A 23,723-nucleotide genomic window follows, 5' to 3' on the forward strand; every position below is an offset into this window, starting at 1 on the left:
CATCTATTTCTTTACTTTGAAAGTATGTAGTCACTTTAAAAAAAATTAGTACTTTTTTGTCGCCAAAATAAGAAATAAATCTGAGCCGCAAACAATATGCAGTTTTGCAACGCTTTTTATAAAGAATCGCCCTAAAAATTGCTGCTTTGGGCCGATTATTTATACATGACTTACTAAAAGGTAAACAAATAAAAATTTATCTGGCACATTATTCGATTCTAGTTGTGGTAATCAACATATCTGTGACATAAAATTAAAGCTAACCATTTATGTCACAATAGTAGATATGTTAGCCAATTTATTTGTTCTTTATTAATTTTTATTTTCTAATATTTTACATTTTATAGTTTGTCACTCTTAATTATTAAAAATATAATATTTTTAGAATGTCGTCTTACACAAAAAATTGTCTGCTACAATGAGTAGGTTAGGAAAGGTCCAACCAAACAAAAATCAGCTGATCTTCATACAAATAGTTAAACAATAAAGGAATAATTTCATTGTTTTGTGGTTTTTAATTAATTCTTTAGTCCACACTTTTAATTCTATAGTTTGATGATAGTGAAACAGTTTTCCTAATAACTTTATTAAAAAAAATTTAATGACTAGGTATATAGATAAAGTAATTAAATTGTGTAATGTGCCGTATGGTTTTTTATTGCATGATCAAAATGACGCATAATTTTGATAAAACTACGCAAATTGAAATTAAATTCCATTGAAATATAGAAATATTGCAAAATTGTACTTTCTGCGAAGTTTTTTTTCCTTATCAATTTTAAATGTAATGTAATTTATTTAAGTATATATATATGAATATCATTGATTATTATTTGATTTTGTACTATGCAGTATAAATGTTAAGCATTGATATAGACAAAGGTGTAATTGTATCTCTTAAACAAGCACATTTTTGTCAATATTAAGCAGCGAGGCAACCAAAAGAAAAAAAACTGTTTGAGTAAACCCTTTCAATTAAGTTAGAGGGGGGGGGGGGGGTGTGCGTGCATGAAGGAGGATCGGGCAGACCCTTTCAGCAAAAAGTAGCTTCGCTACCAAAAATAAACGAAAAAAATCCTGTTATTTCTCCTTATATCCAGTGACACATATGTTTTGACACTCTTAATTCTCAACTCACACACACACACACACTCAACGAAATTTGTTGTCAAGAATTAACATATTCTCATGTGATTTTCTGTAATTTTTTACATCCATGATGTTATTATTTTTAAGTTTATAGTACTTTTTACCTTTAATAAGAAAGGAATAATTGAATACTTAAACTTTTAGTCATTGTGATTTAGGTTTTTAAAACAAAACTAAAGGTGAAATAAATAGAAGAAGCTCTTAATAATCAATATTAATCTACTAGAGTTGCGCGTCTAGCATCTACCCAGTAACATGTTTTTGAAAAATGTCACAACTTTTTCCGATGTTGACGTTTGTGACATGTCACAATGTCACACGCCTAAACTTGTGACCGGTCACACACTTTATATAGTGAGTTTGTCATCAAAAATGTGACATGTCACAAGATTTTTGTGTGACTTGTCACAAAGTATTGTGTGACTTGTCACAAAGAATGTGTGTGACTTGTCACATAGAATGTATGAATGTCTCAGAATATGTGACTTGTCACAAAGAATGTTTGTGACTTGTCACATTGAATGTATGAATGTCTCCGAATATGTGACTTGTCACAAAGTATTGTGTGACTTGTCACAAAGAATGTTTGTGACTTGTCACATTGAATGTATGAATGTCTCCGAATATGTGACTTGTCATAAAGTATTGTGTGACTTGTCACCAAGTATGTGTGTGACTTGTCACAATTTTTTATTAACATGAATTATAAGTGACACGTCACAAGTGACATGTCACAATGGTACTACAGAAATAAAAAGGTAATAAAAAAATAGATTTATTTATAAATATTAACTTCTTAATAATCACACCATTTGACAAAACTTAATAATCACAGCATTTGATAATAGTTATTTCTGGCATCATATTATAAACAGCTTTCCGCGCATATAGAATATACAATTATAAGATTAAAACCAGTTTTTTTAGCCCCGAGGTACCGAAGGCACAGGCTAAAAAAACTGTTTTAATCTCATTATTGTACATTTTTATATTCGTAGAAAGCTGGATATAATTCGATGCTAGACATAGTTTTTTGGTATGGATGAGAACCGGTTCCTATCCACCGGATTCGAATAAATACGAGAAAACATATTTAAAGTTTGATACTATAGAAAGAAGTTTTCCCGTCTAATGCTTGCCGACCAAACAAACTATTTTGATACTTATTTTAAGTGAATTTATCTTAAGTTAATTAAGGATTAATTAAAGACTCCCCCCCCCCTCAATACTTTTGTTGTTTTAATTTGTGGTTGGTTTGTCGCCAAGCATTATAGTGAAAAACACTGCAATTTATTTATGTTAATAAGTTCAACTCTTGCAAAACAAAAAGTTCTAATGCTAAAAATTACTCTCCCAAAAAAAGGAATGCAGGATATATGTTAATTAACGATGGAGGTAAGTTACAATAAGGCTTTGAAATCAACGGCATACTTTCTTCTACAGTATCCCTGAAAAAGAAAACTTTATTATTAAGATTACTCTTAACATTCAAGTATTATTATGACCATAATACACGAATTTATGTTTATTCTTATGATTATTAAACATGATATTAGTCAATTTTAAAGCAAAATTACTCTATAATTTGAATGCCAGTATGTCGTAAACCTTGTACATATTTTTAAAAGCGAAGCTTTTCTATAAATAGGGTCGGTCGGTCCGTCCGTACGTCCGTCTGTCCATCCGTACGTCCGTCCGTAACGGATAGCTCTTTTCGTTAATTTAGGCATGTTAGAATTGTCCTATCGATTTCAAAATTTGCATGGTGATTCCTTTAGTAGTTAGGAACGATTTAGAAAGCGTAGCAACTCTATAATTATTACCAAAATGTCCGTACGTCCAATTTAAACATGTTGTTTTTTTTACTTTTTTAACAACAAATTTTTATGTGATCTAATAATCCGATTGATCTGATTTTTGGTATACTGATTCCTGGAACAACAAAGTATAATGTTATAAGCGAAGCAACTCTATAATCAAGTCCTAAATATGTAAGTATGTCCATAAACATTATCCTGTATAAAGCAGTTTTTCAACAAATTCACTTACAATTTTGCTTCGACTCTTATACTTATATATTCTGATTATTCAGTTCTGACACTATATAAATGTTCATGTCCGTTTGTCCTACCGTTTCAGTGCTTCGCTTTTATGGATGTTGTCATCCTTGTTTTAAAACATCTTAGCTGCTATTAAAGATACAGATATAGAATTACCTGTTCTTTTGCATTGAAAAAAGTCCTTGGTGATTCAGTTTTCTTTGAAATTATGTGTAATATCGGATCTTATTCTTTTATACAGGTTTCAAATCCCTATTATTTTTTTATGAATTCATAAAATAAACATTCTCAGGTTATTTCCTTTGTTCGACATGCTAGGTATTAATTCAACATTACATATTGTCATGTATCTAACATAGCAAACATAGGAAACTTTTTTTAGTTAAGTTAGAATAAGTCAAGACTCAAACAAGGGGGGGGGGGGTGAAGACTTCAATAGGATGTGTCTTCTATCATATTTTTTTTTTTATATTTGCCTTTCTATATTTTAATTGCTTTTGAGACTTAAAAAACAATAATTTGATATGAATTCTTTCCTTAGCATACAAAGCAGCCTGTGCGCTGATAAATGACTGTTACCATCCAGCTTCAGATGCTGGAAGTTTGCCCCCAGCAGTTACAACATCCTTAATTAAAATATATTATTAACTTTACTATTAAAACGAAACTACTGTATAAAAAGGATCTGTCTGTTCGTCTCGTAGAAGTATTATGAAGAAGAAATCCACTTGTAGATTATCTAAATTATCAAGCAAACAGTTTCAGAAGGATGGAAGTACGGACGGACCTGCCCTAATACTAGAAAAGCTTTGTTTTTTTAAAATTATTGATTATCAAGGATCCTAAATTAGATCTATATAGGCTATACTTCATTCTCAATTGTGTGACACACAGACAGACATCCTGGAACTTTTACACAAGGACTTTTTTCTGGGGTGTGTTAAGATAACAGATTTAAAATAAAATTTTACATATAGTTTTGTGGCATACCATTTTAATACCTTTAAAGATAACCCTTCTTTGGGCACCACAAGTACATGCAGTATTAATAAAAAATTTGTTATCTTAAGAGAAAAAAGAGGGGAATAATAGAATAATGGTAGAACCCAAAATGTACCCAAAAATGTATAATGCATCTTTAATCTCTTAAAATTTAAGAATATGTCACGTGAAAGGGTAAACTTTTATTAACTTTTAAACAACACTTTAACATAATTTCATACTACTATTTGGACTTTATTTTTTACGACTGAGCCAACCCTCTGGGTGTCAGAAATAATAGATATAAAAACATCAAATGCTACTTAAAAGAAAATTCATTTATTTATTTTTTTGTGAGCAATACTTATTCCCAAAGCCCTCTTTCGAGGACCGTGGATGCAAATTTATTTGAAAAACTATTGAAAATATAATTGGATGTGCTAGCACCGGAGCTCGCAAAGAACTGCTACTTCTTCCAAACGGTGATTGTGTTGAGGGGCACCCCTGCCCTATGTGTGTAGGAGTGGTAAAGGTTGGTGTTGAGGTAGACACTCTGCACAGTGTATATAAGAGAGGGGGGGGGGGGGCATAGATTATTACAAAAACTAGCATAGATTTTCCACAAAACTACAGTATAGTAGAGTACAGTAATTCTAAATGTTTAAAGTATGGTTTTATGTTGTTACAATAGCATAATATGGTAGATGTTTTGAGGATGTAACAGTCACCCGGATTTTAAAAAGTTTTTCATTGGGCTCCTGTCATAACCTTTACAAGATATGATAAACAACATATACAAAAATCAATAACAATCACAATCTATATTTACATAAAATTACAAATATTTATCTCGATATTACAATTATGAGCTATTGCTAAAATCTATTACAACAATCTGATAATGTTTAAGGTAACTTGGTAATACAGGTAAGCTTTCTAATTCCTGTATTTGTCTTTATTGTTCTATTTTCCTACGTACCTAGCCGCGGCACGCGCATTATTGCTTATTCTTAATTATCATTAATTATTAGAAAATAAAAACAATTAAAACATTAAAAAAAAATTAATATTGTAATTATTTCAGTCTTTTAACACAAGACTAAGTAAATTGTAGAGTAGGTTTGCTGTGGGGAACTATATATATTATAGTACGATTTGAATTAAATCATCCATTTCAAAGGGGAAAAATTAAGACAAGGGTGGGTAATTAGACGGACAATTTTGTCTCTAAAAATCCTTGGGTTATTTTTTTCATAAAAACGTATTTATCTTTAAATTATAGAGTAGGTTTGCTGTGAGCAAAATTTACAAATTATCATGGACAATATCATCCATAGATAGCACAGCAAAGAATACACATTTCAAGTATATTTTTGTATGAAAAAAAGAACTATTCTTTAAATGAATAATGAAATAAAACTTGGACTGGGAGGTAAAAGAAATACAACATAAAAAATTGGAACAATCCTATTAATCCTGAGACATATCTATTCTTAATGTAGGAAAGCACCACTTTTGAAGGTTAGTTAAGTAATCTACCAGAATTGCAGAGGAGCTCTGCAATTTCTGCAGGAATTAATTTTTACAGTGTTTCTTACACATTATTAGATAATTATCTTTAAACTAAAAAGAATGATAATTTGGAAAAAAAAGAAAATTAAAAAAAAAAGAAAAATAAAAATAAAATAAAAATAAAAAATTTGAATATGCAATAAGTTGTAGTGATCTGAGGTAAGATGTTAACCAAACAAAACTATTTGGTTGCCTGTTTAATTAGGGTTACTGAGTACTGTAAAGGGGCAACTCTTTTTTTCCTTTATGTGTTAAGATAATGTAACAGTTAAATGTTTTTATGTGTAGGATAATTGTTAGATCAACCTAAAGTGTTAATATTATTAAGACATAAACAAAAAAATTAAATATTTAATGTAGGGCAGTCTTTCAACCAACCTAAAGTGTTAATGTAATTAAGATCAAAACCAAAATTTAGATACTTAACATATCTAAGGACTAAACTGTGAAACAGATAAATAATTTAGGGTAATCGTTAGGCCTCCCTAAAGTGTTAGTGTAATTACTAAGTTTATATATTTTAGGGCAATCGTTAGACCACCCTAAGATGTTAGTTTTAACTACATTCTATACTACAAAGTCCAAACTATTTAAGGGCGGTTGTTAAACTACATTCTAAGTTCATGCAAATTCTAATCAAAGAAGAAGTGTAGAATATCAATTATAAACCTTGTATGGATAATTCATAATTACTTAGTGACATCTATTATAACACAAGATTACATAAAAGATTTGTTTGCAACTTCAGTGAAATGAGCTTTGAAAAAACTTTTAAATAATAATTTGACAAATTGTTATGTAGAATCAAGTATTTCTACAAACTTTTTAATAATCATGCAATATGCAAATAATAATTAAGGTTAAGTTTTTCATCATATCTATTCTACTGTCAACCATGGCATAAAGGACAATAGAAAAGAAAGTTAGTTAACCAACCTCAACTGTAATTCAGTAGATTTTAAAATAAGTGATTATGCACAGGCAGGTACTATGCTTAAGTTACCAATGTTTTACTTTGAACTAATATTTGGGATCTGAATTTTTTCTTTTTTCAAAACAAAATAGAACAGAGTAACATTATATATATCAATGTTGATAAGGATAGGGTAAGAGAGTATTTAAATTCAACTTTTCTGGAAATGAGATACTCATAATCATTTGGGAGAAGTGATTTAATGTTCTTTGATAAATTTTTCTGTACAAAATTAAATACCAGAACAGGAACTTTTCTTTACTGTAAGGAATGCAAAGTTATACCTTTACTTACAGTCATGTGAGCTCAATAAATGTAACTGAAATTTATAAACCAAGAATCTTTTAAGTGCAGTTTGATACAATTAAGCTTAATGTAATCGTGTTAGTCATTTCAAATCTCAGTCAGTTCAAGCTTAGACTGGCTGAAATCTAAATAAAATAATGCAGTATTCTGAAAACAGAATATTAGTCAACTTAAGGTCATTTGGTTGACTTAAACATCAAATATTAAGGGTTGTCTGATACTAATCTTTTAGACCAAAAGTCAATTTAATGTCAGGTTCCAAAGAGGAAACTGGCAGTAAACTAAGTTTTTTTACATCAACAACATTTTTTAGAGTCAATTGAAGTAAAATGAAGTAAATAACAATGTGAAGTTAACTAGAGTCAGCTGACTTCAGGTCAAGTCTGGATGTAGGTTAACATCAACACAGAGTCAGCTCTGATCAGGAAGCTGGCTGTGGGTCAAGGCTACAATGTAAAATTATCAACTCGGAGGCAGCTCTGATCAATGAGCTGGCTCCAGGTCAATATCTGACAAAATCAACTTAGAATCAGTTCTGATCAAGGAACTGATTTCAAGTCAAGTTTTAATAGTAACAAAGTCAACTTAGAATCAGTTCTGATCAGGGAACCGACTCCAAGTCAAGATTGAATAGTAAAATAAAATCAAACCAGAGTCAGCTTCAGGTCAGAAGCTGGCTCCAAGTCAAGATAAAATAGGCACACTATCCACCCCTCTAAAATAAAAAAAATCTTTTTGTTAACATTCTAAAAAAAAAGTGTTTCCTATTTTTTACAATAAAAATTACCAAAAGACAACCAGAATTAAAGTTGAAATAAATAATTACATGAGCAGACATGAGCTTTGAGCTCTATTGATTAATTTGGGTCAAATTTAGACATCATTCTCTTAATAATCAATGAATTAATGAATAATGTTGTTTTACATGTACAGAAAAGTCGTTTAACCTCGGCGGTTAACCTTTTCGGCGGTCGCAGACTGTGTATTTTCCTGTCATGTACAGACCATACTTTCATTTGTATTTGGGCCACCTCGACCTCTTACAATACTTAATGAAAATTTAGCAAAAATAAATTCCAAGTACACCGCTAGGGAATTTATTTCGCGGAATCACAATTTGCTGTCACAAGCACAAAGCCCTAATTGTCTTGTTAGCATCCACAAAATGTGATTTAAAAATTTTGAATCAAAAAGTAGCCCCATGGGTCATCCTACCCCAATAAGGCCAAGTAGTTTGACACAAGGGAATACTTCAGGGGGCGGGGGATGTGAGGAACTGTCCTATCGTTCAACTCATTCAAAGAGTAGTAACAATTTTTTACTCTATCCCTGTTAAGGCCAAATAGGTGTCAATTGTTTATTATACTCTAGGGGACTTGAGAAAAATCAACATGGGGGGGGGAATACTTTATGGACGAGACTAAGGTAATATCAAAAAGTCCTGTAAAATTTGGGAACATTTTTAGGGATTTTGTTTAAATGTGTTATGTAAGTAAACATAGGTCAATAATGTTTTACTTTACAGTACAAATAAAAACATTTGGGGGAGGACCCTAGAGATCAAAACATGTAACTTTTTATGCTAAGCATTAACATAAAAAACTGTTTTAAAAAGTTTCTCTAGAAAATTCTATGGGGATTAAGGGAAAGTTGTGGAGGATAAAAGGGAAAGGTTGGTCAAACCTTTATATTTAGGGGACACAATGAGCTGGATGAAAAGAAAACTTTTTTTTTCTTATCAGAATGAGTTGAGAAATCAAAAAGACCCTAAATTTTGATATCTCACCCCAAACTAAATGGTTAGATGGTACCCAGTGGTGATTTTCGTGCAAATAAAATCTTAAAAATGTTTTAAAATCAAAAGATAATTCAGGAACACTTTAAATTAAATATTTCTTTTAAGTTACAATATAACTTTGTTCTCAATTATATCTATTAATGCAATAGTCATAAGAGAATACTAAAGAAAACAAGACTCTGAACGGTCATAACTCTAAGATGTGATGTAGAGTCAATTTGATAAAAATTAAAGAACAAATATTCATAGGCATTTGGAAGTTTCACAAGTAAATCATTAAGGTATTTGGTGAAACGATATTTTGATAATCTAATATTCATCAAATAACATTTTTATCCATTAGTTGATAAGGTTACAGTAATGCAATTTTGTAGAACACGCTTTAAATGTTGTGATTTAACATACAATTATATGCAGAAAAGTTTAAGACAAGGATAAACTTATTTTATTGGAAAAATCAACAGCTAAAAGTTTTTTTCTAAGAAGTTCAAACAGAACTTTCTCTTTATATTAAGGCCTTAAAGATGTTGTGTTTAAATTTCTTGAACTACTTGAAAGAAATATTTGACTCAAAAGTAATGATGTGAAAAATTTTTAAATTAAGGTTTACTTTTTGGTTGATACATTTTTAAATACATTTTTTGGAGTTTATAACCTAAAGGACTTTAATAACTCTATTTTAACACTTCTTTGAACATGGTTGTTCTACAATGCAGGCTATTTAGATTGACGCGTGGCCCCGTGGGGTTTCGCCTAACCTGCGCCACTGATAACTGGTACTCCAGTCCAGGACAAGAACACAAATAAGGGTCACTACGACAATCACGTACATTGCACAACAACTCTTATGTTTAGAAATGTTCAACCAAAATTTATTAAAACCTGTATCAACCACCCACCTTTTTAAAAAAAACAATTGTTCATGGATGTGAAAAAATTTCAAAATCATGACAAAAAAGTAACTAAAATTGGAAGGGAAAAAAATCTGCATTGAACTATTTCTTTTGTAATATTTACTTTGATTTTATATTGTACAAGGAGAAGACGGGTAAAAAATGATTATTAGTAAATTAAATTGTTATTGAACTAGGATAACAACGTCCATGGGTAGCAGAGCTCTTGAATGTAAAAAATTTAATAAAAACATCAAAGCAATTGAAAAACTAGTTGGCAAAACAGACAAGCAGACTGATGGACGGACATACGGACTAACAGAAGGACTAACAGGTTGACTAACGGACATATGGATGGACTGACAGGTGGATTAAATATGTTTTTTTTTTAAATATGGCACAGCTTCTAAACTTAAAATATAGTTAAATTAATTGTTAAGAAAAACAGTTCTTGGAAACGAATAGGTTTAGAAAGCTTTAGATTCTTTTTAAAAAAACTATAAAGATAACAAATTTAAAATTAAAATATCTATATTAGTACAGGAGATTTTGGTTCAAGACTTGTTGAAAGTGTTCTTTCCAACGTTCTGCTACCTCTTTATCATTTGTGATTTTATTTCCATGTCTGTCTTTAATAGGATTGGACTTACTTTGAGATTTGCCTGAAAGTTTCTTGGTGATTTTGTAGAGTTTAGCAGTGTTACCAACTCTAGCTGCTTCCTCTGCTTCATCAGCTAAGTCTGCAGCAAACTTTCTTTTATCTCTTCTAGCGTTTCTCTTAACAGCTTTGTCTTGTCTTTGGTATTCTGTTTCTAGTTCTCTCTTTCTCAACAAATTTTCTTCATTTAATACCTTTTCTCTCATAGTTTTTCTTTCTTCTATAAGATTCCAAGTATCATCAGAGATCCACTCTTTCCTCTCTTTCTTTTTGAATCCAATAACTTCTTCAGCACTTTTCTGATAACATTCTTTTATGTTATTCCAACATGATTCAACAGTTTCTGTTTCATCTAGTACCTGTAGGTTTTGGAATCTGTTTTGGAGGTTTAATTTAAATTCTTGTTTAACAAGTGGATCTTTTAATTTGGTGACATCAAATACTTTGTTTCTTTTATCTTCTGCTGTAGACTTCTTTAGTTTTAAACGAAATTTGCCTAAGACTAAAAAGTGATCACTATTAATATCTGCCCCTCTCCTTACTCTTACATCAAGCAGCGAGCTTCTCCACTTACTGTTTATAGCCATATGATCAATTTGATTTGTATATGACTTGTCTGGGGAGACCCATGTACATTTATGTACATTTGGATGTTGAAAAATAGTTCCACCAATTGTCAGATTATTTCTCATACAGAAATCCAGAAACATTTCACCATTTTCATTTCTTTCTCCTACTCCATGCTTTCCCATACAGCGTTCAGAGCCAAGGTTATCCTGGCCAACTTTGGCATTGAGATCGCCCATAACAACTGTCAGGTCATGTGGATGAGATTTTTCATAGGTTCTTTGAAGCTGGTCATAAAACCTATTCTTATTTTCATCACTTGCTTGGTTGGTAGGAGCATATACTTGTATTAAGGTTACTTTGGTATATTTTGCATTTAGTCTCACAACTAATATTCTGTCACTTACTGGATACCATTCAATTAGTGCTTTGGAGGCAGTTTTGTCAAGTATCATACCAACTCCTCCTGTATGGCGAGTTTCATGTCCAGAATATAGAATAGTGTAACCTTGATTTATTGTTTTACCAGTACCTATCCATCTGCATTCAGATATGCCGAGGATTCCAACTTTGTAATTCTTCATTACTTTGAGAGCTTGTGCCAATCTTGATATTTGATTTAATGTGCGTACATTCCACGTCCCTATCTTAAAATTTTCTTTAGGATTTAGATAACCTTTCATCATGTTGTTGGCTTCCCGTGGGCTTTCACCAACACCAGTCATATGATCCAAAGGATCACCAGTATCATCATCCAAGGATTCGTTTATGTTCTCTGCTTCAGTTACTATCACAAGATGTTGTTTTTATATGACCAGGTTGTGAACCTAGTGCATAACCCCCAACCTGGAGGGCCAGGGTTGGTGTCAGTCTGGCATCTCGCTGTCCGCCCATCCAACTCGGTTGAACCATTCTGGTGGCCATCTAGGTCCTTGATACACTGTGCAGGAGAGCCGCTTGCAGGCCCCAACCTCACTCATGTGTTATGTATAAGAACAGTTAATTGAGTGAGAGAAAAAGTTACTTAACGATTAGATACATATTTTCAATAGAAATATTTACATAAAATTCAATAACGATTAAATATATTTACACAGAAGCACAGAAGGAAATATTGAATTGTGGCGTTGTTTTCATATCAACTACAAAACTATTTTATGTAAGAAATAATGTTCAAAAAGGGGAAAGGGTTTATGGAAATTTTCTTCCGTTAAATCCATGAGATAAGATGAAATAATTGGTTATGGTGACTTCTTAAATAAATGTTTGTACAGCAACTAAAACATATGATAAAAGTTTTTACATTTTGAGCAAGTTTTTTTTTGAATAAATTCTTTACTTATTTTCAAACAATTAAGTTCAAGGAAATGGATTGTCAGATAATGTATTAAAGTAAGCTTTAAGAATCATTCAATCTAGAAAGCAGACTGTTTTTTTTTAAGTTTTGTATTTTATACTGGCATGTCAAGGGAATCTAAGCTATATAAAACGTATCTTTCATTTTTAAAAACTATTTGTGTTCTAGACTTTTTTACTAGATTTTATCAGAAAAGTAAAGATAAAATATAAGGTTAATTAAACTTTTGTCGTATTCAAAACTCATATTGTATGAAATGAATAGATATGTTTCTTTAAATCTAAAAATGAAATGGAAGTTTGATAAAAAAGTAAACTAAAATTATTTTAAATAAAATCACGCAACCTTAACTACGTGAAAAATATCTATGTTATAAAGTATCAAGGTCTTTTGCTTTTGTTTTGAAGCTTAAGATCTCAATAAATACTAAACTGATTCGGTTCTCTATTGCAAGAGAAACTTACATAGGTCATGTGATGGTTTTAGACTGCTTTGTTTAGGTATTCTTTTATATTCAGATACATGGTCTCAAAATGCTAGGGCCGTAGCCGCTAGTTGCTTATAGTAGTTAGAATCCATTTAAGTTACAAAGTTGTAATAAGATAAAAAATCATAAAATTGGATGATTTCGAATTTTTAATGTTAAAATTTAAGGTATTTAAATGAGTTAACCAAAAAGATTAATTTGTAAAAGTTTATAAATGCTAAATATCTTTAAATTTTCATGAAAATGGTTTTTGTAAAATACTAGATGCTTCGTCAGTATTCTCAAGGGGAGGGCAAGTGAAAATGTTTTATATTCTTGTTACAAGCTTTATCATTGATCTTGTTAAGCATGATGCTTGCAATGCTTGCTTTATTTTAATAGAAATATTTCAAAATTTTTAATCAATCTTTATATGCGTATAATGAAAACCAATTTAGGCGCGTCTCTCCCCCCTCAAAAAGTTTAGATCTTTCTTAGGTTTTCTTGGGGTAAGAAGAGTTTTTTTAAAAAGAGAATTAAGAGAAATTTTTACATAATAGGTTTTATTAATTTTAATTGTCGAAATGTATATCAGAAAGGATATTTGTCAAGTTGAAAGATATTAAACATTATTTTATATAATTTCTTTCTGTAAGACTAACAAGGGCAATAATGTCTACAAGTAGCGCAGCAATCAAATTAAATCCTAATAAATAAAGAAAGCAAACTTATATAAATGTCTTTTTGGAAATATTTGTGAAAGCAGTTATATGGCAATTGAAGAACCATGGTGGTCAAGAATAAAAATAAAATAGACAAGTAAATGGTTGAATCTTAATCAGAGAAAGCGCATGTTTCAAAGAGAAAGTTGAAAATGTAAAAATTAAAATATTTCAAATTGGCATACTGTAATATGTTTTGAAAAAACTTAATTTCTAATTCAATATAAAAATATGACATTTAAACTTATAAGTGCAACAATATAATTTGATTTAAAAATGATTTCTGTCAAACTGAGAAATTTACATAAAAGAAAGCCTTTTTTAAGACAGTTAAGTAATGAGCTAAATGTGCGATAATGGATTATTTTGAATGAAGGTTACAGGAAATGGAGTTTCTTACATCAAAAGTAATATACAAATGGATGTAAAATATACGTGAATATTATGACAAGATTGAAATTGTCGTCAAATTAGATTGTAATACCCCTTTGCATTTATTGGTCAGGCCGTTTGTCCAGTAGAAGGGGAGAATGGGGTAAAAGAAGGGGGACGCTTAGCCTGCTAAAGGTTTAACTTTATCATATGTGAAAATCTGGTGTGAGATCCAAATAATAATAAATCTATTAACATGCATGACAAGGGTATATTTATCCATGTGTGGTGTGGATTTTAACAAATGGAAACAAATCATTTGCATTGATACAGTCAACTAATTTTAACTTTAATAGTAAATATTCTGCTTAAAAGCAATCTTTTTATGTTTTTAAAAGGTAATGTCATTTTGACAAACTAAATTACATTTTATAGAACATGTTTTACATCTAAAAATGAACTATTCACTTATGAAATAAAATATGAAAGTTTTAGCAAACGAACGACTCAATATATCTATTTACAAAGTGTGTTTAAATAATGAAAATCTTTATAGATAAAAACAAAGACATTCTGCAAACTGTATTAGATAAAATTAATCAAGTAATAGGATGTTTTTTTTTCTGTTGATAATTATCAAATCTTTTTTAAAAAAGGAGGTCATATACCATTCATTATGGCATACTTTCCAACACCTTTCAGTAAGGTGAAGGTGTAAAAATACTTTTAGTAACTTCGTTAGTTACAAAAAAAATCCAAAAAAGTAAAATCTCAGTGACTTTACTTATAGTATTTTTACCTTCTCCTGGTTTTATTATGTAAAAGAGTAAGCCGTTCCCTCCCCCTAAAAAAACAAATGTTTATGCTTGGGGGGGGGGGGGGGTATAATTAAGAATTAAATTAATGGTTTACAAGGGTTGTATATATATTCAATTTTCATCAATAATGTTTTTTTTTCATAAAAAAAAAATGAAAAATCAGATAATCGTGAATAATACATTCAAATTCATACATACACACATACAAGGATGACATCATCCATAAAATCGAAGCTCGGAAACAGTAGAAAAAACAAACAAAGATTAACACTTGTAGGAAGTCCGAACTGAAAAATCTAAAATAAATGTATAAAAGCCGAAACCAAGTTGTAAGTAAAGTTGTTGAAAATTTGCTTAAAACAGAATAATGTTTAAGGGCATACTTTCATTTTTACGACTTGATTATAGAGATGCTTTGCTAATAACGTTGTGCTTTGTTGTTCTGCAAATCAGTGATCCAAAAATTGTGTGAAAGGATTATATTTTAGCATAGACAAGGAAAATTAAAATCCGCGTGTTTGAATGGGAATACAAATTTATTATGGTAACATTTATAGTGTTGCTACGCTATTAAGAGGACGATTCTAAGACGTTTCAATTTATTTTAAAAAACTATCTGTTACTTACGAACAGACGTACAGACAAACCTTAATTTTAGAAAAGCAAAAAATACCCAAAATTGACATATAAAGCGCGGAATTAAGGATTTTTTAAAAGTTCTGATTGTTTATTTTTTGTCTATTATTTAATAAAAAGGTGTCAAAATATTGACTCTTTAAATTTGTAGTGCTTTGGTGAATTTAATTATTTTATCTCAATAGAAACAAAAAGAATGGAAAATATTTTTCTGTTTATAGACTGTAAAAATGTAAAGATGATTTTTCGATAAGTAAATTTAATAATATTACTTTATATATTGAATGAAATAAAAATGTACATTTTGTAAACTTTGATTATACTTTTAAAATAAAAAAAATTTATATACTCATTTTAACAAAAAATCCTTATTTGGCATTTCAGTTTGTATAATCTGAGGGCACTCGCACACACAGACGCAAACAACATACAAAAACAGACAAACATACTTAATGTAAAGAGAACAAATTTATCCAAAGTTTACATTTCAAGTCATATTTTTACATATTTTGGGTTTTAAATATGTATATATAGGAATTTAATAGTAATTTTAAAAACGATTTTGTGAATTTAAATTCTTTAGGTGTATGATTAAATAAATTTCCAACAAAAGCTTACTAGAATGTAAATGAACAAACGGTCATTATGATTTATGGAGTAGGGACTTAAGTTATATATCGTACACAATAGTTAAAAGGGTAATGGTTTTCCAAAAACATTTTTGTGCAGGCATAAAAACGGAGGGATATTTGGTATTATAGAGTAGCTTTGTTACTATAAAAATGTTATAAATGTGTATTGGGGTTGTGGGTTTGGGTACTTCTCAAATAGAGAGAGGTTTATAAATAACATTTAAAATTTGAAATGGATTGAGAAGCTATGCTTAAAAGTGGAAGGGACTAAATCTTACAATGGGCCTTGTCAATTTTTGATCTATGGTCCACCTAAAATTTTCCATCGTTATTTACCAGGGATTTTAAGGGATACAATACAGTTTTGTTTTGTGGGTAATTTTTGAGTAAGACAGTTTTAAGTAGTACTATTATTAGGCTTTTTTTTTGTGATAAACTTATGTATTTTAAAGTTAGAAACAAATTAATAAGAAATAACATTTTTGATATTTTTTAAAACAAAAACAGTAATTTTAAAAATGTTTTAGAATGAAGAAAGAAAATTTATCTTGTTTCTTATCATGTCAGTATGACAAGATATAAGGTATGACAGGCGAATATGAATTGTATAAATCATTGCTTTGAAATAAATTAGCTCTATTGAAGTTTGGTTCGGAGCCCAGATTAAAAATTCAACTATTATGTTAAACAGGAATTGAAGGATAGTAAAGTAAAGCATATTGTTTTATAGAATAAGGTAGAGCCACCCCCTTAAAAATTGAAGAGAAAAAAAATTAATTGTATGAGTTTGAATAGAATATATTTTTCCACAAAAAAATTATTGAACCAAAACAAGGGTGACATCATTTATGAGTAGAAGGCCAAAACCAAAATAAAAAAAATGTGCAAGACAAGATGTGGACTAAAAGAGTTTCTTTGTTGTTACTTTAAATGCATTCTTGTAGGTCGAAAATTAAGATAGATACATTGCAGGGTTAGTTGTCAAATTATAAGTGGTTATAGAGTAGTTTTGCTACAATTACGTCGAACTATTAACAATGTGTGTGTATTGGATATGGAGGGATTTGAAAACGGTGGTAAGGTAAAGTAGCAACAAAAATTCATATGTAATTTAGGAGTATGAGTTTTGTAATGAAAAGGAAAAATGAAAATATAAAAATTAAACGCATAATGACACTGTAAATTAACAAATCAAAACCCAGAATTATTGTGAGCGTCATTGGTTAAGAAATTAATTTGAAAAGTTGCATAGTATCTTTGCTGTTTTAAATGACAGCCAGGCAGCTATTATCAAAAATGGGCCTGGAATTTTTGAGAACTCAAAACGATTAACTACACAGCAAGGCCTCAAATATCATTAACAGGGATGAATAGGGATAGTAAACCTCATTAAAAAAAATATCGCTATATTGAGAATAAAAAAAAATATGTGAGGCAAAAATAGTTTTGTGATAAAAGTAAAAAACTAGAAAATAAAATATTGGACATCATCCCTTCAAATCCCTGTTAGGGATCTGAAAATACGTCTAATTTTGGCATTTCCATCTATTACAACGCAAAAGATCTTAAAGATTATTTTTGGAATGTTTTGAAGAAAGAAAAAAAAAGATAATTTTTGATTCTTTTGTTGCCAAAGCGATTTAGATTTGTGCGTAGATTTTTTTTATTAAAGAAGTGGTTCGTTTATGACGCACCTAGAGGCTGCGTCATAGGGAAAAGGTATTCTGAAAGCAAATTTGTTTTGAGCATTAGTCATAAAACTATGGTTGGGATAATTAAGTAATTATGGTGAGGTTTATTATTTATGTTGGGGGTAAAACATGAAAAGGGGTTCGAGCTATGTAAATATTTATGGCTATAACTCAATTTTTATATTAAGTGATGAAAATATGTCTTCAAAAATTATTGGAATTTTGTCAACATCGATTAAAGCGAAATTGTAGAGTTAAAAAAATATTTAAAAATAATAAACCATTAATAGCTTTTGTATGGAGCTGGAGACCAAAACCAAATTTTTTTCTTTTATAAGTTTAAAGTAAATTGTGTATAAATTTGCCTTACAGTTGTGTAGAGATAGTTTACACCAGAAGAACTATAAATAAGCTGAAGATTTAATTTTGTTCCCATTATAATATTTTATTATATTTGTCCCAAGAATCATTATGATGAAAACAGATGAATGGGACAATTATTACATTGAAAAGTTCAACATACATCCAATGGACGTTCGGACAGACCGATCTTATGCATACAAAAGATTCGCTTGTTGTAAAATAAACGTTGTAGGAATATTGTGTATATAACTTTTGTTAATGCCAAAACTAGTTTGGATTTATAAGTACAAAAGAAACAAGAACAATTTCGTACATAGATACAGTACATGTTAGTTATGAAAATGATTTATTTAAAAGCGCCTGTTAAGGTACTTTTTGTGTTAAATATATAGTGTATACTGTATAATACATTTATGTGTACACTAAAATAAAAGTTTATTAGTTTTGAAAAAGAAAAGTTTACCTGTATTAATGTTTACCTGTATTGATTTTTCCTATGGGTCAAAAGTTAAGACAGACGTGCTTAGTAAATTAAACATTTTCGTTGTTAACCATCAAGATGGACGGGGGAGGTATCAACCTCGTAAGTAAATTAATGGTTTGTGCATGTGTAAAGGTATAAGGAAGGACTGACAGACCAAAAAATATAATAGCTACGCGTATGCAAAACAAGAAATTTTAATTTGAATATGGACTCCCTCTGTAAATTGAAATTAAAATATTCACCTTAAGGGGAGGGGTTATTAAATGTCAATACCAAAAATGACATAAAAAACGAATATAAAAATATAAGTAATGTGATGTGTGACTAGACATTTGTTAAAAAGAAAACTTTTGCTTTAACCAACAAAAATCTTTTACTTATTAATGCTTTTGAATTACTACGAGTGAAATAGATTAGTTGTTAGAATCATGGATAATAAGGATTATTTTAAAAGACATTAAACCTGATTACAATTAAAAGATTAAGTAATGGAATTAAACTCGAATGGGGAAGGTAAGCTAATACGTTATTTTTGATTAAGAACTATGTTTTTAAATGTTGTATAATGCGAAACAGACAAGAACAAACAAGTCCAAAGTTCTTGAAAAAATTTATAAATTTGTTTGTGTAGTTTTATTTATTCTTGATTTTTTTTTGGTTTTCTTTTAATTAGAAAGTGTTAATTTCAAAAAAGTTGATCCTAATTGCAAAAGATATATAAAAACTATTGATTGTAGAACATCAAAATAAAAACATGCAGGGCTACGAAATTTGATGAAAATAAAATATCAAATGGTGTTTATAAATTTGATTAATAAAATAAAATGCTTTTATATTTAAGATTAAATGTAAAACAACAAATAGTAATTGAACAAAGCTCGACAAAAACAATATACAAAATAATATTTATAATGTCATCAGAACCAAATCAAAGCTGTATTAACATTTAAAATACATTTTAAAAAATACAGTTAATTGTGTATATTACAGGTTGAAGGTAATGGCAAATAAAAGTGTTTCATCTTTCAAACTTTGACATAACAGTTATAGAGCAGCAATTTTTCAAAGAGCGCACGTCAGTAGCTAGTTATTGGAAGCTTTGCTCCATGTTTTAATACTCACCGACGGACAAGAGAAAAATATAACTTATGTGGTTTTGCTCGAAGTTTATATTATATTTACTAGATAGATATTCTTATATTCTATAAAAACATTTGATGCTTAAAATTTGGGTTTCAAAATAATAAAAAATATAAAAAAAAGAATTTTTTGTGAAAAGGGAAGTCACATTATAAAATGACTGGTTTCTATATCATTAATTAAAAGGATATAATTAAAGAAAAGAAACTCAATATTTTTAACTATAAGTTTGGTTTATTTAAAATGGAAAAGTTCTATGAAAATTTGATCAAAATAATTTTTTTATATAAATTTATGTTTCATATTTTTGATTTTATTGCTGTTATCTTATGTATCATACCAATATTTTTTAGGCAAAATGAATTGAAAATGATTGCTAAAATCGAAATATATCTTAGAGTAGTGCAATTTTTAAAAATAGGTTGAGAAAAAAAAACTAACTGTTCACTTTAAAAATAAATTCTAAAAATCACCATTATGTACCACCCCACGAAAAAAAACGTTCTTTTCAAGCCTATACATTATATCATTGGAGAATAAAAAGGCAAACAAATATAAACCAATAAAATTACGGTTACCAGCACATCAAATTAAAAAAATTTGAAACCAAAAAAATAGCCATTTGGTAAAAGAGACTCTATGAGATAAACAAATGATAAAAAGTTAATGAGATTCCAACGGGGAGGGGAGCCACTGTTAAGATAACAGATTTAAAATAAACATTTACATATAACTTTGTGGCATACCATTTTAATACCTTTACAGATAACCCGTCTTTGGGCACCACAAGTATATGCAGTATTAATAAAAAATTTGTTATCTTAAGAGAAAAAAAGAGGGGAATAATAGAATAATGGTAGAACCCAAAATGTACCCAAAAATGTATAATGCATCTTTAATCTCTTAAAATTTAAGAATATGTCACGTGAAAGGGTAAACTTTTATTAACTTTTAAACAACACTTTAACATAATTTCATACTACTATTTGGACTTTATTTTTTACGACTGAGCCAACCCTCTGGGTGTCAGAAATAATAGATATAAAAACATCAAATGCTACTTAAAAGAAAATTCATTTATTTATTTTTTTGTGAGCAATACTTATTCCCAAAGCCCTCTTTCGAGGACCGTGGATGCAAATTTATTTGAAAAACTATTGAAAATATAATTGGATGTGCTAGCACCGGAGCTCGCAAAGAACTGCTACTTCTTCCAAACGGTGATTGTGTTGAGGGGCACCCCTGCCCTATGTGTGTAGGAGTGGTAAAGGTTGGTGTTGAGGTAGACACTCTGCACAGTGTATATAAGAGAGGGGGGGGGGGCATAGATTATTACAAAAACTAGCATAGATTTTCCACAAAACTACAGTATAGTAGAGTACAGTAATTCTAAATGTTTAAAGTATGGTTTTATGTTGTTACAATAGCATAATATGGTAGATGTTTTGAGGATGTAACAGGTGTAATGATTGTTCATGTGGGAATGTGAATCTTACCTTAAGGAGCGAATGGACAGGCAAGACAATGGTGAAACTAAGCACCAATCCGTTTAACTAAAATCTACAGAGAAATAAGGTTTACATAATATCTGGCATCTTAAGTTACAAATCAACAAAAACGATAAATGTATAGGTATACATCTCCTGATAAATAAAATTAAAGAACATTTCGACACTATTAGTGTATCTACATTTTATAGCCAACGAATATCAGAAACTAATAAGCGTTCGTAAAATTTTGGTAGTTAGTGCAATGTACAGTCAAATGTCCCCTCTCTCCATGATTTCACTATTTTCAGGAGACTAGGCAAAACATGCTTTTTAAAGTTTCTAGGATGTTTTTCTAAATTATTTGTATAGGAACGTCTACCTATTAAATATTAGAGATACATTTAATACATGTATAATTTAGGTTTTAAATAGGTTGTCAAATCAATTAAGCATAAACCTTATTCCTTGAGCTAGCACTAAAGTCCACAGCAGTTAATTTCGATTTCACTTTTGCTTTCGTTGCCCACCTTAACATAAAACAAGAATTTGACTTTGGTATGTGCGTATCTTTAGGTTTTAAGTTACTCTATCGTACTGCGAATAAAACAACTGTTAGTTCAATAGCAAATAATTTTCAGGGATTTTAGGGGATAAGACTTTGAAAAAAAAATAATTTACGACATTTGTTAGTGGGTGAACTGTCTACTATTAACAGGGATAAGACAATGGAGATAAATTGTTATACATCCCCTATAATCATGAACAAAATATAATTATTTGTTAAAAACTTCAAAATACTCCCTTCTAGTTTTAAACCAACCAATAAAATTCAATATTAGTACTAACCCAAAGTATTTGATCCAACGAACATGATTATAAAACTTTGGGTACAAATAGTATGTATCCCTCTCCTCTGTGAGGTATTTGATTAAAGAATACATATGATAGAACAATGTTACTTTAATCTTTTTAATTCAAAGTGTCATGATAAGCGATTTATTGACAAAATTAAAAAAAAAATAACATGCCATAATATACAAATTTTTGGTAATACGCGTTTTTTTTACCTTCATAAATATTTAAATTCAAAGCTTCAATTCTACAGAGGTCAATGCTGTCAACAAACTGAAACGCTTTAGTAAAACTGGCGTACAAGCCAGATTTAAATATTAGCTTCAAACTCTGATATAACTCCCTGCATTCTTGATTCTGAAATTTAGAAAAATATTTCTCGTATTCATTCGAATCCGGTGGATAGGAACCGGTTCTCATCCATACGAAAAAACTATGTCTAGCATGCATCGTATTATATCCAGTTTTCTACGAATATAGAAATGTACAATCATAAGACTAAAACCAGTTTTTTTAGCCAGTGCCTCCGGCACCTCGGGGCTAAAAAAAAATAGTTTTAATCTTATAATTGTACATTCTATATCCGCGGAAAGCCGTTTATAATACGATACGAGAAATAACTATTAAACTTTAAAAGAAAAGCAGCGAGTTTTGCTTTACTTTATTGAAAAATAAATATATTATAAAAATTAATTATGTAAAAACGTAAATAAACTAAAAATTACCATAAACTTATAACTTATGTTTTTAGAATAACGTAATTTTACACAATTTAATTTTGCAATTTCAGTCACACTCACCAGTGTTGTTTGTAACAGTTGTGTGTAATTTTTAAATTTTTTAAGGTTGCCATCTTTTGTTGTGACTGAGCGCCAATAGGTTCAAATTTACTTATTTTTGTAATTTTCTTAACTAAATTGTAATTTAAAATTTTGTAATTAATATTTTTTAATATAAGCTAGAAACCCTAGAATCTTATTTTTATTCAATCTTTATTCTTATATTATGGCCCCATTAAAAAATATTTGACAACACTACCAGGCGCATGCGCCAGAAAATAAAATTTTTTCAAATTTTAAGATTTTTTGGGCATTTTTTTTGCTCTCTTTACAATCGAATATAGTCCTTCATGGTGTTAGAGGAGTATATATAATATAAATTGCAAAAAATATATTTATTTGGGATTTTTATATATAATGGGTTAATTTTTTTGGTGACCTGTCACAATTCCCTTAGGTATTTTTTTAAAAACTAGTGACATGTCACAAATATTTTTTTGTGAAGTGTCACAAAAATTCTAAAATTGTAAAAACTAGTGACATGTCACAAATAAATTTTTAAATTGTAAAAACTAGTGACATGTCACAAATAATATTTTTGGAGGGCATCATTTCTTTGTGAATTGGTATGGATAAATTTTTGTGAAATGTCACAAAAATTCTAAAATTATAAAAACTAGTGACATGTCACAAATAAATTTTAAATTTGTAAAAACTAGTGACATGTCACAAATAATATTTTTGGAGGGAATCATTTCTTTGTAAATTGGTATGGATAATTTTTTGTGAAATGTCACAAAAATTATAAAATTATAAAACTAGTGACATGTCACAAAACATTTTTTTTTGGAGTGAATCATTTTGTTGTGAAATGTCCCAAAAAATTCTTAAATTGTAAAAACTAGTGACATGTCACAAAAAATATTTTTGGAGTGAATTATTTTTTTGTGAAATGTCACAAAAA

At 29.5% G+C, this 23,723-nt stretch overlaps 1 long non-coding RNA gene across 1 annotated transcript; it reads right to left on the reverse strand.

Moving 5' to 3' along the window:
- Window positions 1-1,911: 1,911 nt before the first annotated feature.
- On the reverse strand, window positions 1,912-21,197 carry LOC145316023 (uncharacterized). The gene is made up of 3 exons (XR_013878266.1): window positions 21,135-21,197; window positions 3,366-3,835; window positions 1,912-2,597 (listed from the first exon to the last, which is right to left on the reverse strand). It is a non-coding gene; the product is annotated as an uncharacterized LOC145316023 (long non-coding RNA).
- Window positions 21,198-23,723: the final 2,526 nt, after the last annotated feature.

The sequence above is a fragment of the Acartia tonsa genome, chromosome 4, assembly GCF_053477335.1.
Source record: "Acartia tonsa isolate MP-2025a chromosome 4, ASM5347733v1, whole genome shotgun sequence".
NCBI classification, from domain to species: domain Eukaryota; kingdom Metazoa; phylum Arthropoda; class Copepoda; order Calanoida; family Acartiidae; genus Acartia; species Acartia tonsa.